This window comes from Rhodamnia argentea, chromosome 1 (genome assembly GCF_020921035.1).
Source record: "Rhodamnia argentea isolate NSW1041297 chromosome 1, ASM2092103v1, whole genome shotgun sequence".
Taxonomy (NCBI): domain Eukaryota; kingdom Viridiplantae; phylum Streptophyta; class Magnoliopsida; order Myrtales; family Myrtaceae; genus Rhodamnia; species Rhodamnia argentea.
Genome location: NC_063150.1, coordinates 14,068,380 through 14,085,177, shown reverse-complemented (window position 1 = coordinate 14,085,177; position 16,798 = coordinate 14,068,380).

The following is a 16,798-nucleotide window of genomic DNA, read 5'->3' as shown; positions in this document are numbered from 1 at the left end:
CATGTGAGTATCATGTAAGTTCCCAATCAGTAAGTAAAACCGTAAAGGAAAGCAACCTATTGGTCGGCGGGAGAGTAAAAGTTTCTAAACTTATTATAATGATGTCAATTCAGTCTAAAATCATTTTTTTGGCCAATTGAGTTATAAATCTTTTGTATTTGTGCCAATTAGTCCATCCGATTAATTTGGCTGGAAATTGCTGATGTGACATGACTGAAACTAACGTGAAATTTTTTTTAATTATATTTGCATATTGTTTCATAATTTTACAAATTTTTATGCATTTTTTTTCTTTTTCTCTTTTTCCTTCCTTCTTCCTCCGGCCGGTCACGGGACCTCGGCGATCGCCTAGAGGCAAGGGTCGGTGAGGGTGGGGAGGTCACAAGTGAGGGTGAGCTCGCCGGAGGCTAGCGAGGTCGACCTCCCCGGTCCTTGACTCTGGTTGGTCGTCGACCGGCAATTGGTTGGAGGAAGAAGGAAGGGAAGAAATAAAAAGAGAACGAAAAGAAAAGAAAAAGTTAGAAAAATAAATATAAAACTCGAACAAATATTGAAATATTATTAAAAATTATCCACATCAGCGTCGGCTGACCTTGCCACTTAGGACGGTCGACATCCAATTTAGTGATTTCCGGTCAAAATCGGCCGGATGAACCGAAATGACACAAATGCAAAAGGTTCAAAACTCAATTGATAGAAAAAAAAGGCTTTAAGACTGGTTGATATAATTATAATAGATTTACAGCTCCTTTGGTCATTCTTGCCTTGGTCGGCCCCAGCCACTGAAGGGAAGCACGGTCAAGAGGGAAAAAGGGAGAACCGAAGCTGATCAATACTGGGTAAGCAATGTCCAATCAAGGCAAGTTATGTTCGCACAATGAAAGCAGCTACTTCTTTCCAAGAATGGCTGCTGAAGATTTCGGCCGTTCAGGGAACGGATCGCGGCTAATTGAGCAGAGAACCCCTTTTTTTTTTTTTTTTTTTGGTGAGTGTTCAGCGAGAAATACCGAGTGAGAATAGGTCTACTCGAGATTCACGAAGAAAGAGAGGGAACACAATCAGAATTGGCAGAGCAAAAGCAGAGCATTCTCGAGTTGAAAACAGAGAGAAAACAGAGATGAAGAGTGAGGGAGTTTGAGCTGAAGCCGCGAGTCCAAGCGAAGTCCAAAACCGTTAGCAGCGAAAGGGCTTCCGTCGCCGATTGTGGTATCAGCAAAACCTTTCGTCAGTCCACAGTAATCTCAAAATTGAAAAAAAAAATAAAAAGATCCGTGATCCTCCTTATTTTAAACGACAACACTCTGTTTTCTTTCCGACATGCTTGCAACTCCTAAACCGTGACCGATTGTTTGCCCAAGTGAGAGTCCTCGTGTTTGTTACCATTCGCTGTTTGTTTTCGATCCGTCCTTCTTTATTCTAGACTGTTAAAATAACATGTTCTTCTTTGATGTAAGATCGTAGAAAAAAATCCGCGACAAAGATTGGTGCGAGACAGCCGCAAGTTTTGTTTGCCGTTTGCATGTTTTCCTGTGTTGCCACGCCTTAGTCCGGACCGGTTCTCAGTCTACATAGATGGCGAGCAACCACTTATCAGCTCATAAATTCGTCGAATTTGGTTGTAGTTGGCGAAGACGCATTCAAGGATTGACAGGGTACGACGGGGGAACCTCTTTTGCCCGCTTTTGGTCCGCTCATACCTTCCTGAACCAATCCCGGGGCAATCCCTTCTGCATAAAATTGACCTGAAGTTGATCATGCTTCGATTGGCAGCAGCTATTTTCAAGTCGGTGATCGGGTGGGACTTTGGCTAGCCAAACAGTGCTTGCTCTGAATAGGAGAAAAACGAAGTGCTAGGCTCACTTTAATGTCAAAAATTTTCGCCATATCACTCAAATGTTACTTTTTATTTTTTTTTGTTGAAAAAATGACAAATTAAGTGCTAACTCTGGTTTGGGATGCCAAAAATCCAACCTCATAATATTTTGACATTTTTCTGAGTGATGTGTCTTGTCGGAACTCCGACGTGCCAAAATTCAATGAAAAAACCCTTTTAAATGATGTCAATACGCATGAAAAGCCCCAAACTTTTCCTCTTCTTCGAACCCTAACAGAATGCTTACCGATTTGTCCCAAAATTCACTTCTACTTGAAACCCTAATTCAAGCCAACATTATTAGGACAAAATTTAGAGCTGAATCTTATAATAGAGCGATGTTTTATCTCATCGTATTTTGAAATTATTTCTCATTTTTAAGGTTAAGAAATTTAAATTAATTCATATTTTTTTTCTATGCTTAACTCATGGAAGTCCTGTCCCATAGGGGCTGGCAACCATCACATGCCCTGGGAGAGGCGCTGATTCAGGCAAGGGCATCCAGATCTGGGCTATGTTGGCGCACGCCTTGGCTTAGTGACGCCCTAGGGGGTGGCCAGGGCCAATTGACTTATGCCGACCCTTCCGCCGATGGGCGCCGATAGTGCCCCACTAGCGAGCTTGCCCCCTCGCTCTCTCTCTCTCTCTCTCTCTCTCTCTCTCTCTCTCTCTACATAAAATTTTAGCTTTTGATTTTAAGTTTGTCAATCCAATTTATCAAGAAGCCGTGGAAAGTCTTTTTTTTTGGGGTCAAAATAACATTTCATTCACTTCCTTGGTCTACAAGAGAGAAATATCTTAGTTCAATGAGCACAACTTCAAATCAAGATAAATCCAAGACAAATTCAAAACAGAACAAGCTCCGGATAAAAGAGAAATCATCAGAACAAGGTTATCGGTCACATGCTTAAAGAATACACCTAAGACTTCTTCACACTAAAATCGGTGGCCGACCATCGAATACTTCTTCAGTAATGAGCTCACATTGAGAAATCCATTTGATGTTGCTACGGCTTTACCTTCGACGGTACGCGCCTCAGTTTGGTGTCCTCAATACCATCACCGAGCATAGTAAAAAAGTTGAACTAGCATAAATATAACACCTGTGATTAGATCAACGAAACTCGACGAAAACAAGCCCCGAAAATATACATGCAAAAATTCAAAATCTAGATTAGATCAAAATAGAAATCTCCTTGAAATGGGATAGAAAAGCTTCTGGATTTAGACTAAATCGGAAGAGAAAAGCTCCCAAATGAGAGAAAAACAAGAAAAAGAGATAGAGAACTAAAATAACCTAAGAAAAAAGGGAGGAGAGGGAGATATCTAGCTCAAACTCTCCCCTCCATAAGACTGAAGAAGAAAGCCTTGTGAAGGTAGAGGGAGAAGAGAGAACTAGGGCCGGCTGAAGAGAGAGAGAGAGAGGAAGAGGGGGAGGGGGAGGGGGAGGGGGGGGGGGGGTGAATTGTTGTGTAAAGTCTGATTAGGCATATAATATTGCATGTAAACATTGTCATGACATGTCCCTTTTCATTGTCTAATTTTGAATTTGCCATGTCATTGTCATGTCTTGTCTTCTTCCAAAGTAGGAATGAATCATGCATTCGAATCGACATCTTCTTACCCACTCACGCACAAATGGAGTCACGCCACTACGCACGATTAAACATCCTAGTGAATCAATATAGTGATGTAAAGTGATTGTTTTCAGCATTATTTTACCATTTTCAAAGAAAACGTCGCACGTGCTTAGAAAACTAATGATGAACGACTTAAGACTTGATAACAAAAAATATGGCCGTAGTACCGAAAGGACACCGTGGAATGCTAATCTCTCCCATATGTAAACAATACATAAGATCTCTAGGTTTCACAGACCAATTCTCCTCGCACGTGCTCTTAACTAGCCGATCTCTAGGCTTCACAGACCAATTCTCTTCACACAGACCAATTTCTACATTAGTTAACAATACGTAGGACATAAAATTAATAAACTATTCATCGAAATTGTTGGATGATGTTGTAAAATCTTAATTAGGTCACTAATTTTATGACGTGGGAAAAATTCGAAAGATAATTTTCGTGCTTGTGTTTTTTCAGGATGTGATTCCGTTAGGTTATAACATTGCCAAGGATTATCCTTTATGGAAATAAATTAAAAATGTATGTTCACTGATTTCAGTATGCTTAAAGTAATAGATATTTATATATAAATTAATTATACAGAGCGACGGTGACAAATTTATTGCCATCGTATTTATTGGTGGGAACCAAATGCTTCGAAGTACGTACGGGATAAATTTCAAACCCAAAATTTACTGAATTGAGATTTTCCTAACGTTTGACAGCTTTTGCTGATAATTTTAGTGAGTTTGGAATATTTTTTTGACTTATCTATATTTAGAATGGATAGCGATTTTCTTATTTATTTATGGAAATGCAAAATATACTGACAAATTATTAACATCTACTTTGGAATCACCTGAATTAAGCCATTTGTAGCACTTATAGTTGGCCGCATCTCTTTCATTTTACACTACAAGTTTCAAACCCAACTTCATCATTGCTTTTCACCTTGGTTGATCGTTTTTATCTTTTTCTAACTCTGTGAAGTCTTCTCAACTTACCTCTCTTCTTGACCATTGTACACACCACAAATTTTCAAACTTGAAAAAGAATTCCCATATCACCATGTTCACACCTTCAACTTTCCATTTCAATTCCCCTACCAACCCTTTGTCGCGACCTAAAAATTCGGAAAATTTCCAGGCTAATGGATTATCAGGTTAATTATTTAACCAACCTAACTCGGACTCTCCCAAGTCCATACCAAATCGCAACTTGAGGTTCAATTGATTAACATGCAATATATTTTAATTTTAGAGCCGCCACTAATCATTTATGGTAGGTTGATTAGAAACCTAAATAAAATAGCGGGAGAACTATTTTATTCTTACGAACCAGAGATTAAGAGTTCGGGGACTTGATTACGTCAGATTACTCTAACGCCTTTTCAGTACCATTTTATTTCATGAAAAATCATTAGAGAAGGCAACATTGATTTTAACCTAAGTCACTAACAAAGGTTATCATGCGGGTGCACAATCAATTAATGAACATCCAGAAGTCAATATAATCAAGGGAGCATGCGCCACACAAAATAGTTCTTTTTTTTAATTTTCGATTTTTATATGAATGCATGAGAGACTACACTATATGCAATGGCATGGATTAAATGCAAGACTAAACTAGATTACATGCAAACTAAATGAATGCACAAGTAGGACCATGATTAAATTAACTACGTGACACGTGTATTAATTAAAAAGAAGACATGCAATTCTAATATGCAATTTAAGCTAAAATGCAACCTAGTATGACATGGCAAGAAATAATGACATGGCAAAGATGACGTGGCAAGGATGACATGGCAAGAATGAATGATTTTTTTTTTAATATTTTCGGATGAATTAATTTCCTAAAATAGAACTATGTCAAAACAATTTTTATCTTGTATATTTTAGAGTTTACATTGACCTAAACCCTAATATATTGAAGATATATCATTTTAAACATAAGATTCTATTTAAACATGCAATTTCTATTCTAGTATGCAATCTAACCTAAATAAAAAATTAGATATGCAATATCTACATGATGTTATTTTTTTAAAAGATGTAATTTTCAGATATGCAAAGTGAATGAATGCAATTTTTTAGAATTTTTGAGATTACATCATGCGACGGGTATATTCTAAAAAATATGACAATCAAGCAATTCAAATCAAATGAGGAAAGTGAATATGTCAATCAATGTCAAACAAGAAAGTGGATATATCAATCAAGTTTTGAAATATTTCGTGAATATTTGAGTCAATCTTTAATTCGTAATCCTACGATTAACGATTGAACCCAAATCCTTGCCGAATCGAGTATTCCATCAATAATCCTAAAGATGGACGTTCTCGATCATATGACAAGTTGCGGATTAGGAAAGGAAATTTTCCTAATCTACCCGTAGTTTGAAAAAATATCCACTTTGATGCAATATACTCGAGATATGCAAATATATGACAAGATATGCTTGAATTAGGCAAGTGAATACTCAATTTGAATATAGGAAATATTTACCTTATCTTGCAAATTTATGCTCTCCTAATTTGGACTAGACCAAATTTCGCACTCCAAGCTTCCGCTCCTTGGATCAATTTGGTGAGGACACGTTCAGGCAAGAGAAACCAACGTTGAGGTTAAATGGCCCGTGATCAACAGAGGGCAGCAGCAACGCAGGGGAAGTTCAATTGGGCAAATTACAATTTTCGGACCGATTTTGGCACAAAAACAGCTCCGTGTTGGAGCAATACCGTACCTTGAACAGCAGGCAAACAATAGCACCAGTGGTGGCAATATTGGACCACCGAAGACCAGAAAATAAAGGGACGTCAAATTGCAAAGTTAGTCCTTTTCGGTGCAGCAAGGAGTGTCGAATCAGTGAAGATCAGAAGCAAAGAGGTAGTTGTCCATCCCGATACAAAAAACCAGCAAAAGAAACGCCAAATACAGCAGAGAAATAGCCCAAAAAAAAAAAAAATCGCCTAGTGCAATAGGAGTAATCACCGAAGGAATCTCCAAGCTTGACTGGAAAAGTTTTTGCCGAGAACCCTTCTTTCTTTTGCTCTCAAAAACTCACGTGTGTTTCTCTATTTTCTGAAATTTTTTTTGTCTCCGAGCCAGCCCCCCTAATCTCTTGCTAGGACCTTGTATTTATAGAGAGAATTGGCCTAGCTTGATGGGCAAGAATGCAATATTCACATATCCTTTTGGATGTGTATCTTAAAAATCTGAATATTTGATAAATATTCCCTCTTGGAGTGCAGTTATCAGCCAAAGAGACATGCAAATGTGCTAGCCGAATTGCACAATTTCTTTCCTATTTTCTAATAAAATATTCGGCTATAAGGAATATGTATGTGGGCTTGCCGTATTTTACGTGTGTATGGGCTTTTTGCACAATCTTGAGCTCGAATAATTAATTAAAAGTGTCCAACACTTATTCAAATTCGGCACACCCATTTCAAATGCCTTGGCCAAAAATGCCCTATTGCTCCCGCCCGTGAAATTTAAGTTCCAATTTGTGCCACCGATAGTCCAATGCAAGATGCAATGCATGAGTAAAAATTAAATATGCTAAAGATGATTTTTTTTTATTAGAACTAAAATTAGTTCTATTTTTTTTTTGTGCAAAAAAAGAAAATATATATTCAAAATTTAGGTGTCAACACCCTTTCAAACAAAAGCAAAGGTCCTCCACTTGTGTAGTTTAGGCAGTTAATCTCATCTTTCAAGTAATCTTGTAAGGTTAATTAACGAACTTTATTTTTTATTAAGCTACTTTTATTGTTTTAAAGAATGAAGTTGTTGATTTTTCTTGTTGGTATTAGTTTTACAAAAAAATATCAAAACGGTTATAGACCTATTACAATTGTGGCAATTCAGTCATAAATATTTTTTTTTGCCAATTGAGTTCTAAATCTTTTGCATTTGTGTCAATTCAGTCCATTTGACCACCTGTGCTGATGTGGATAATTTTTAATAATATCTTAATATTTTTTGAAAATTTATTTTTATTTGTTTTTTTTCTATTTGTTTTTGTTTTTTCCTTCCCATTGGCCACCGAGCTATGGCCAACGAGGGTCATCGGAGCTTGCTGGCGGCTAGTGAGGGCTACGTGGCCTCACCCGGGCTAGGCGAGGCCATTATGGCCGTGAGTGAAGGCGGCCTCGTCCACGGCTAATGAGGCCGTGGCTGCATTCTCTTGAGGCCACAGGCAAAAGGTGACCTAAGCTTTGCCAACATTGGGCAAAGGTGGCCATGGCCTCACTAGTCATAGGCCTCCCTTAGTCGAAAGGAAAAAAATAAAAAGAAAGAGAAAGAAAAGAAAAGGAAAAATAAAAAATTCATGAAATATTGTTAAAAATTGTTCACGTCAGCATTAGCCATCCAAATGGTATGAATTAGTATAAATGCAAAAGGTGTAGGTTTCGATTGAGAAAAAAAAGGTTTAGGACTAAATTGGTACAATTGCAATAGATGTAGGCTTTTTTGGTAATTTTCCCGTTACTTTTAAGGTAATTAAAGGCTTTGGTTGTTCAAGATTCCATTCTAGGTAAATGAATACTATAGGATCTAAGTTAGATTGATCTACTTATTAGTCTTGAACTTGATTGATTAGTCATTTGTTCATTAAATATAAATTTTACACTGTGTGATTAGGTTAAAATAATAATTTATTGGGTTTCAATGACAATATGTTGAGCTATTGTGATTATTTCGCTTGTAATGAAAAATCTTGCACATGCCTAAGATGTATTTAAATCCTTACCGAAATGTTTTGTTGCATCTTGGATGGTAACGGTAAGAAAATGGCAAAACCAAGCATAAAAGGGCATTTTAGTAAATTTATACATGTCTAAGTGCAATTTGTAAATTTCCAGAATTGAGAGGGCTCTTTTTAGGGGTGAGCACCAATCTCGGTCCAACCCGGGAATCGTACCGAACTAGCCAAACCGGGAAATCTATTCTAGAACCTATGTAGCACAGACACTTTGCACAAGCCTATGTGTCGGTCAACGCTCCAGACATCGAGCGACACACGAGTCGGCCAAGGGTGACACTTGAAAGCCCCTAGTAGCAAGCTACAATGGTGGGCCTTCCCACTAAAAAATTAATTTAAACTACCCTTCAACTTAGCCAAATAGCCGAGAGAAGTAAGCTCCCATGTTGTAACGTGACGTCCCGGTTTGCCACACCTAGTTAAGGCTTGCTTACCACGCATTCTCTATTTTAATCTTCCATTAGACAATGGCGCATGTGGAAGACTAATTAAACAATCGGGATGGCCATACAAAGCAAACACATGATAATACACCAACGGTAGGCACATCTAATGAGGTATGGCCTTAATAGGTTTCACTAATTGTATCACATGTAGTAACAACAAGACACTCGTAGTACAAACATTCGTTTTTATTTATTTATATGTAAGTCATTTAATAGTTCTTTGCAAGAGTTCAAAAACTCTAGGAGAGCTACAAGACATATAACTACTCCCGCCCTAACGGCACTCTTGGTAGGCTTCTTCTTCACCATCAACATCCATGAGCTACTCCTTACTGTCGAAATCACTAGTTAGCTAAGCTAATCTGAAAAATTATTAATCCACGAGGGTGAGCTCAAGGCTCAACAAATGAATGTCTAACCCAATAGTATGTAAACATTGAAATCAGAACATATCATCAATAATTCATAGCTTTAATGCTTGTGTGAGATGTATGCATGAAATTTCTCTCAATCTCACCAATATCCCATTTCATCGGCTCATACAGAGACCGTCGTCGTAGAACATTCACGCGGCATCTCATTCCAGAAACATCCCAAAGCACACGAAGTGCGAGGTATCCCTGCTCCTTGAAGGCATCTCGATTTCCATATTGGCTTCAATGGAGTCTCATCAATAGAAGCTCTTCTCCGATGGCATTACCCACGGGGTAATCCTCAACGTAAGCTTCGCTTCGACAGCATCGATAGAAGCTATGCTCCGACAGCATACCCAAGGTATCCTTGACAAAAACTTTGCTCCGATGGCTTAATTTCTCAACTATGAAATGCCATGACATGCACATGCAATGCAATCTTACCTTTGTCGGCATTCAAAAATTTAATGGTATACGGATGAATGACTTACCCATATAGGCAATATAGAATCTCATGGATACGATCCAAATATGTTTTTCATGAAGGTAGACAGACTTTTCAAATCATTGACGTATGATTCTAACGTCAATATGTACAGACTATACAAGTTAGAAATCCACTCGCCTTTGATCTTTCGATGGAATGACGACGATGGACTATATTGGGACGTCTAGCTGCAAGATGAAAGTGTAACAACAGTAGAAAGACATGGATAGTGGCAGAGTGAGGGTAAGAATTCTAATGATCATATGATGAAATGAATTAATGTCAAAGGTTTATATAGGAGATGGATGGAGCAGGTGAGTCGGCACTCGAAGAACCAAATGGTGATACGTATCCACCACATGTCACACGCCAATGGTGAGCGTCCGCCACGTGTCATGCTATGGTGACACGTGGTGCTGCCTAAGCTAAGTCTCAACAAGTGGTTGTCCACGTATCACCATATGGTGACACGTTTTGCCACTTGTCCACTCACCTAACATGTGTCACCTTAGCGGTGGCACATGTTCCTCACTAAGCCACATGTTGACATATAGCTCCTGCGTGTCCACGTATCTCCGTTGTCCTCATCCGATCTCAATTTCTCATATACTTGGTTCAATCGGGACCACGTTTAGGCATAATGTATTGTCCTATCATCTCATCATCAATTTCTAATGCCATTACTTAGTCATTGTACAAATCTAAAACATTGGGCTTATTTGGTTCATTTTTGGGGAAATATCTTTGAGAAAATACAAATATCTTTAGGTTAAAGGGGATTTTCAAAATGCAAGTAGTGTTTGGTAAAATGTATTTTAAAAACATATTGGAAAGCAACTTTGATGTAAATAATACTTGGTGAAAAATACACTTTGTAAAGTATTTTTACTTTTTGCAAAAAAATAATTTTTACTATTTAAAAAAAACTTTTAAAATACTTGTGCAAGCCAATTACCGACGATTGAGGGGGGCGGCGGCGGGCGGCGGAGGTGGGCGGCTGCGGTAGTGAGCAGCGGTTGGCGGTTGATGGGTGAGTGGCGGTGACGGCCGACGGGCGGTGGTGGGTCGCAGTGGTGAGCGATGGGTGGTGGTGGTGAGCGGCGGGTAGCGGTCGATGGGCAACGGGCGACGGCGGTCGATGGGCTGCAGGTGGGGGTCGATGGGTGACGGTGGGCGATGGTTGACAAGCGGTGGTGGTGAGCAGCGGGTGGCTATCGATAGGTGATGACGGGCGACGGTGGACAGCGGTGGTAAGCGGTAGGTGGCAGGAGATGGGCGATGGTGGGCGGCGGTGGTGAGTGGCAAGGGGCAATCAACCGGCAATGGCTGGCGGTGGTCGACGAGCGGTGACGGAGAGTAGCGGGTGGTGGTTGACGGGAGACGGTGAGCGGTTGTTTACTTGCGGTGGTTGTGAGTGGCGAGGGGCGGTCAATGAGCGGTAGGTAACGGTTGACGGGCGACGGTAAGGGAGAATGGTAGGTTGTAATCGACGGGCGATGGTGGTGAGCAGAGGGTGGTGGTGGTGTGTGGCGAGTAGTGGATGACAGCAAGCGGTGGTGGTGAGCGACGGATGGTAGTTGACGGGCGGCGATTGATGATCAATGGGCCTCGACGGGCGACGGTGGTGAGCGGCGGGTGGCGATTAATGTGCGGCGGTTGACAGTAAAGGGTGGTGAGCAGCGGATGGTGGCGGTGGTGAGTGGCGGTTAACGGGCGGCGGTGGCGAGTGATGGGCAACAGTGGTGAGTGGCGGAGGCGGAGCGTGGCAGCGGGTGGTTGTTGACAGGCGATAGTGGGTGGCGATTGATGGGCGGCGGTGGGCGGCGACATGTGGCGATAGACAGAGGTTACAAAGTTAAAAGAAGAAAAAATTAGTTGCATTCCGGAAATGCGACTTTCCAAAGTACCTCTAGAGGTTTTTTGGGCTAAAGGCCTTTAGGGGCCTTTGGAAATGCAATTTTATTTTCTCAAAGTTGAGGGAAAAACGAACCAAATACTATTTGCATTTAACCAAGGGACTTTAGAGCTCCAAAGTCCTTAGGAAATGCTAAACCAAACATGCCCATTATAGCGTAAGGCGACCGAGGGTTTTGGGGTCATTACACATGTCTCAACCCCGGCATCTTAAAGAGTCATCTTACTTGTTATCCTCACTAGACGTCCGATATGGGAGTCCTTCCATCAACTTTAAAGCCTTTGGGTCTCATCCCTGGCTTCTTAAAGAGATTTCCTATTTGTCTCTCCCTCACCACCAATCTGGGATCAATTTTAGGCTTATGATTCAAAGTGTAAACGATAGGCAGGTGGTAAGATTCTTTGAAGTATGCGACATCCGTGGCAAAAGCTTTCTAACCACCAATGCGGTAGTAGTTGGCATTAAGGAAGTAGAGTAGTCCTTAAGGATACCGATGCCGATACGAAAGCTTCTAAGAAAGCCGGGTAATGTTACTTTTTCTCTAGCTTCACCTCATCATTCACGCAAATGTCCATTTTCTTGCCCGATGCACGTTCTATGTCTTTGCTAAAGTTTAGAAAGAAGAAACTGGGGTAGATGAAGGCTTGAAGTACTCAGATTCATTCACACTCTCCATTCTTTTCCTGCATGTTTGTCTCCAATCCTTTCATCTGTGGGCATTGGATCAATGTTGTGATTGTTCTCATGGACATATTAATTTATTGAAGGGTTTAATTCGCATCTTCTCAAGTCGGTTTTCTTTTCTCTCTGTTTCTCACCACCGATGTGAGACCAATGAATCAAACTAATTTGATTGAAATAATCATAAAAATGATAATTTATCATGCATATAGAAAAATATAAATTTAATATATAACGTGTCCAACATGTCAAGATCCTTCATTTTTTTAGAAATGACATATCGACGTGGCGTGTCGTATCGTACCGCATGTCGCTGTCGGTGCTACTTAGTCTAGAACTAAAGCAAGTTTAGGAGTAGTGTCAAAACCCCAATAGCCTCTCATCCTTGAGTCTCTCTTGCATCCCTCTCTTGCTTTTGCTTCTGTAATGGCTTGGGCCCACGCGCTTCCGCTGCGCCACTTTGTAAGATATTGTCCTCTTTAGACACACAGTCCTCACGATTTTGTTCCTCCGAGTGTCGCCCATACAACGCTCGGAAAAGGCCTCTTGCAAGTCTAAGGGGCACCCAAGTCCTTATAAACCAAGCCAAGGCTCTCTTCCTAGGCGATGTGGGACGGGGATGTCACATAATCCCCCCGGCACCTAAGTCCTTATAAACCAAGCGAAGGCTCTCCTCCTAAGCGATGTGGGACGGGGATGTCACATAATCCCCCCCTTAGCGGCACAACATTCCCCGTTGTGCCCTCAACGGCACCAACGAGCGCCCGTTGCGGCCCTACATGCGGTCGGAGGTCGGCTCTTATACCAACTATAACGGCATAGGCCCACCACGCTTCCACTGCACCACTTGCACAACAACGCAATCAATCAAGTAAGAACAATTCTCAACGATTCGAGCATCAATTCCACTCATTTGTCAATCACACAAGGGACTAAATGTTACATCACCACTCAATTCAACCGAACATGCATATTGATATTCCTATCAAGAATTTCACAATATCATCGCAAGGCAGCAAGTATAATTCGGTTCTTGATCACCTCAATCGACATTGAACAATTTGTGCATAAATCAATCCATAAACCAATCAATTGAATCCCAAACTCGTCTCTTAGTATCCTAACATCTTAATCAAGGTTTTGGGGTCGTTTACCTATCCAATTGAGCTAGCCAAATTGCCCAATGACAGCCACAAGGTCCGGTCCTCACTCAGCCGAAATAGGGCAGCGGTTCGGTCCTAGGGAAAATTCACATTTCAACCATTAATTCCTCTTCTAAATCCCATTTCAATGCACATACACCTTCCCAATACATCGATTTATGTCCTAAGATGCCTTACCAAGAATTTCAAAGCAAGGCGATACCTCGATCAACCTCCAAGGGTTTCGGTTTCAAAACTGCAACAGGGGGATAGATTCTGTCCTTGAGAAACCATGAACATTCAGCCATCAAAACCCAAAAATATTCCAATCTCCAACCCAGAACACAATTATATATGTCTTAACAAGACTTGAGAGGTGGTCTTACCAAGAATCAAACCAAAACAAGGCCGGAAATCCAATTTGACACTCCTCGGGTCAAAACAGGGTTGGGCAGCGACCTTTGCTCACTCAATAGGCTCTACAAGACAAACGGCTGGGTGGATTTGGGGTCATAATACATTGTTGGAACGGCAAGAGAAAGAGCTTTCTAATGGTAGGTAGATCGTCTCCATCTGAAGTCGGACGACAAAGTTATGACCAAAACAGTGAAGGACGTCAGAACTAGACCGGTGAGCGAACCGAGCAAGATGTGTTCCGAGAGAGAGATAATAAGAGAGAGGGAGATAGAGAGTCTTCTGTCCATAAATAATGAGATAGGGTCTTGGAAAATCAAGGGTCAAAGGTAGTCAAAAGGATAAAGGAGGTGGTTGGGGATAAGACTACCAATAATGTGACCAACCATCTTTAATCCACATAATGACTCTCGGCATTTTATCAATTAATATCGTGCTCCCAATTGACCCATTTGTCCACTTAATTTTCGACCACTTCCAGTCCACCCTCAACGAGATGACATCTAATTCCCATCAGATGTTGGAATTCCTCATTGTCCTATTTCCAAGTTCGAGATCTCATTTCATGGTCGGTTTTACGTCAATCATAATTTCAGCTCATCTCGAACTAACGGGCGGCTCTTGCAAACTTTATGCGTATCAACTCAGTGATTCTTATCATGCTTAGGATTACTCAAGTTACGGTGACTTTGATTGTCATTAGATTGTGAGGGTTTATTACTAGCTCTGACGGTCTCGATCGTCGGAGTTCGATTTAGGAAAGGTTTGAAAATCATACATCGGTTAAGTGGAATCACCCATGCTCCAATCATATAACGCTAGCAAAGGATTCCATAATCGTTCTTAGATCGTCCTTTATTGGCCCTAAATAATCCCTCGACAATTTTTATGGTCAAAGTGCCATTCCTTATCCAAGTTTCTTAGGTCCACGTACTTTGTCTTTGCTAGCCTTTCCCTTTTGGTTAGTTAACTTGAGATTAATCAGATCCGAGCAAGATAAGACTGAAATCTATCGATAGATATCTTCTCATTCATTAATCTCGAAATGGTAGGAAATTCAGAATGTCACAACTCTTCCCCCTTACAAAAATTTCGTCCTCGAAATTTACAATAAACTCAATTACTCAAACAAATGGGGGTATTGACGCCTCATCACTTCTTCGCTTTCCCAAGTAGCGCCTTCCGTTCCATGGTGTTCTCAAACTACTTTGACTAATGATATCGTCTTATTTCTCAAGACTTGCTCCTTTCAATCTTCAATTCTTTCTAGGCTTTTCCACGTATGACACTCGTTTATCCACTTCAATAGTCTCATAATCCAACACATGAGTTGGGTCTAGCTCGTATTTTTGTAACATCGACACATGAAATACATTATGAACTTGTGACAAGTTCGGTGGCAAGGCAAGTCCGTATGCCAAGGTTCCAATCCTTTCCAAGATTTCAAAAGGACCTACGTATTTTGAACTCGGTTTTCCTTTCTTTCCAAACCGTGATAAACTTCGCATTGGCGATACCTTAAGGAAAACGTGATCACCAACTTGAAACTCCAAAGGCTTGCGTCACTTGTCGGCATAACTTTTCTGGCAACTCTGCGCTGCTCTCAATCTTTCTCTAATGACCTTGACCGCATCAACTGATTGTTCTACTTAGAAGAGGAGGTCTTGGGAAGGCTTCATAAGCCTTGGGGTGCCCTTAGACTTGTAAGAGGCCCTTTCCGATTGTTGTATGGGCGACATTCGGAGGAACAAAATCGTGAGGACTGTGTGTCCAAAGCGGACAATATCTTGCAAAGTGACCCGGCGAAAGTGCGTGGGGCCCAGGCCGTTACGGTTGGTATCAGAGTTGACCTTCGACCGCATGTGGGGTCGTAACGGGCGCTTGCTGGTGTCGCCGAGGGCACAACGGGGACGCCGTGCCGTTAAGGGAGGATTATGTGACATCCCCGTCCCACATCGCCTAGGAGGAGAACCTTGGCTTGGTTTATAAGGACTTGGGTGCTGGGGGGATTATGTAACATCCCTGTCCCACATCGCCTAGGAAGAGAGCCTTGGCTTGGTTTATAAGGACTTGGGTGCCCCTTAGACTTGCAAGAGGCCTTTTTCGAGCGTTGTATGGGCGACGCTCGGAGGAACAAAACCGTGAGGACTGTGTTTCCAAAGCGGACAATATCTTGCAAAGTGGCGCAGCGGAAGCGCGTGGGGCCCAGGCCATTACGGTTGGTATCAGAGCCAACCTTCGACCGCGTGTGGAGCCACAACGGGTGCTCGTTGGTGCTAAAGAGCACGGCGGGGACGCCGTGCCTTTGAGGGGGAAGTTTGTCACAACTCCTCCCTAGTCCCACATTGCCTAGGAGGAGATCTTGGGAAGGCTTTATAAGCCTTGGGGTGCCCTTAGACTTGCAAGAGGCCTTTTCCGAGCGTTGTATGGGCGATGCTTGGAGGAACAAAACCGTGAGGACTATGTGTCCAAAGCGGACAATATCTTGCAAAGTGGTGCAGCGGAAGCGCGTGGGGCCCAGGCCGTTACGGTTGGTATCAGAGCCGACCTCCGACCTTATGTGGGGCCGCAACAGGCGCTTGTTGGTGCTTCTGAGGGCACAACGGGACGCTGTGCCGCTAAGGGGGGGATTATGTGACATCCCCGTCTCACATCTCCTAGGAGGAGAGCCTTGGCTTAGTTTATAAGGACTTGGGTACCGGGGGGATTATGTGACATCCCCTTCCCACATCGCCTAGGAGGAGAGCCTTGGCTTGGTTTATAAGGACTTGGGTGCCCCTTAGACTTGCAAGAGGCCTTTTCCGAGCGTTGTATGGGCGACGCTCGGAGGAACAAAACCGTGAGGACCGTGTGTCCAAAGCGGACAATATCTTACAAAGTGGCGTAGCGAAGCGGATGGGGCCCAGGCCGTTACTGCCTCTCACCGAACTCACCCTCAATCACTCTTTCTCATGCTTAGAGCGTGGCACGACAAGTCCAGGGAGACCTGGACCGAGAGGAGCATTACAAATTTCTCGAAGCGGTTCACCCGTAG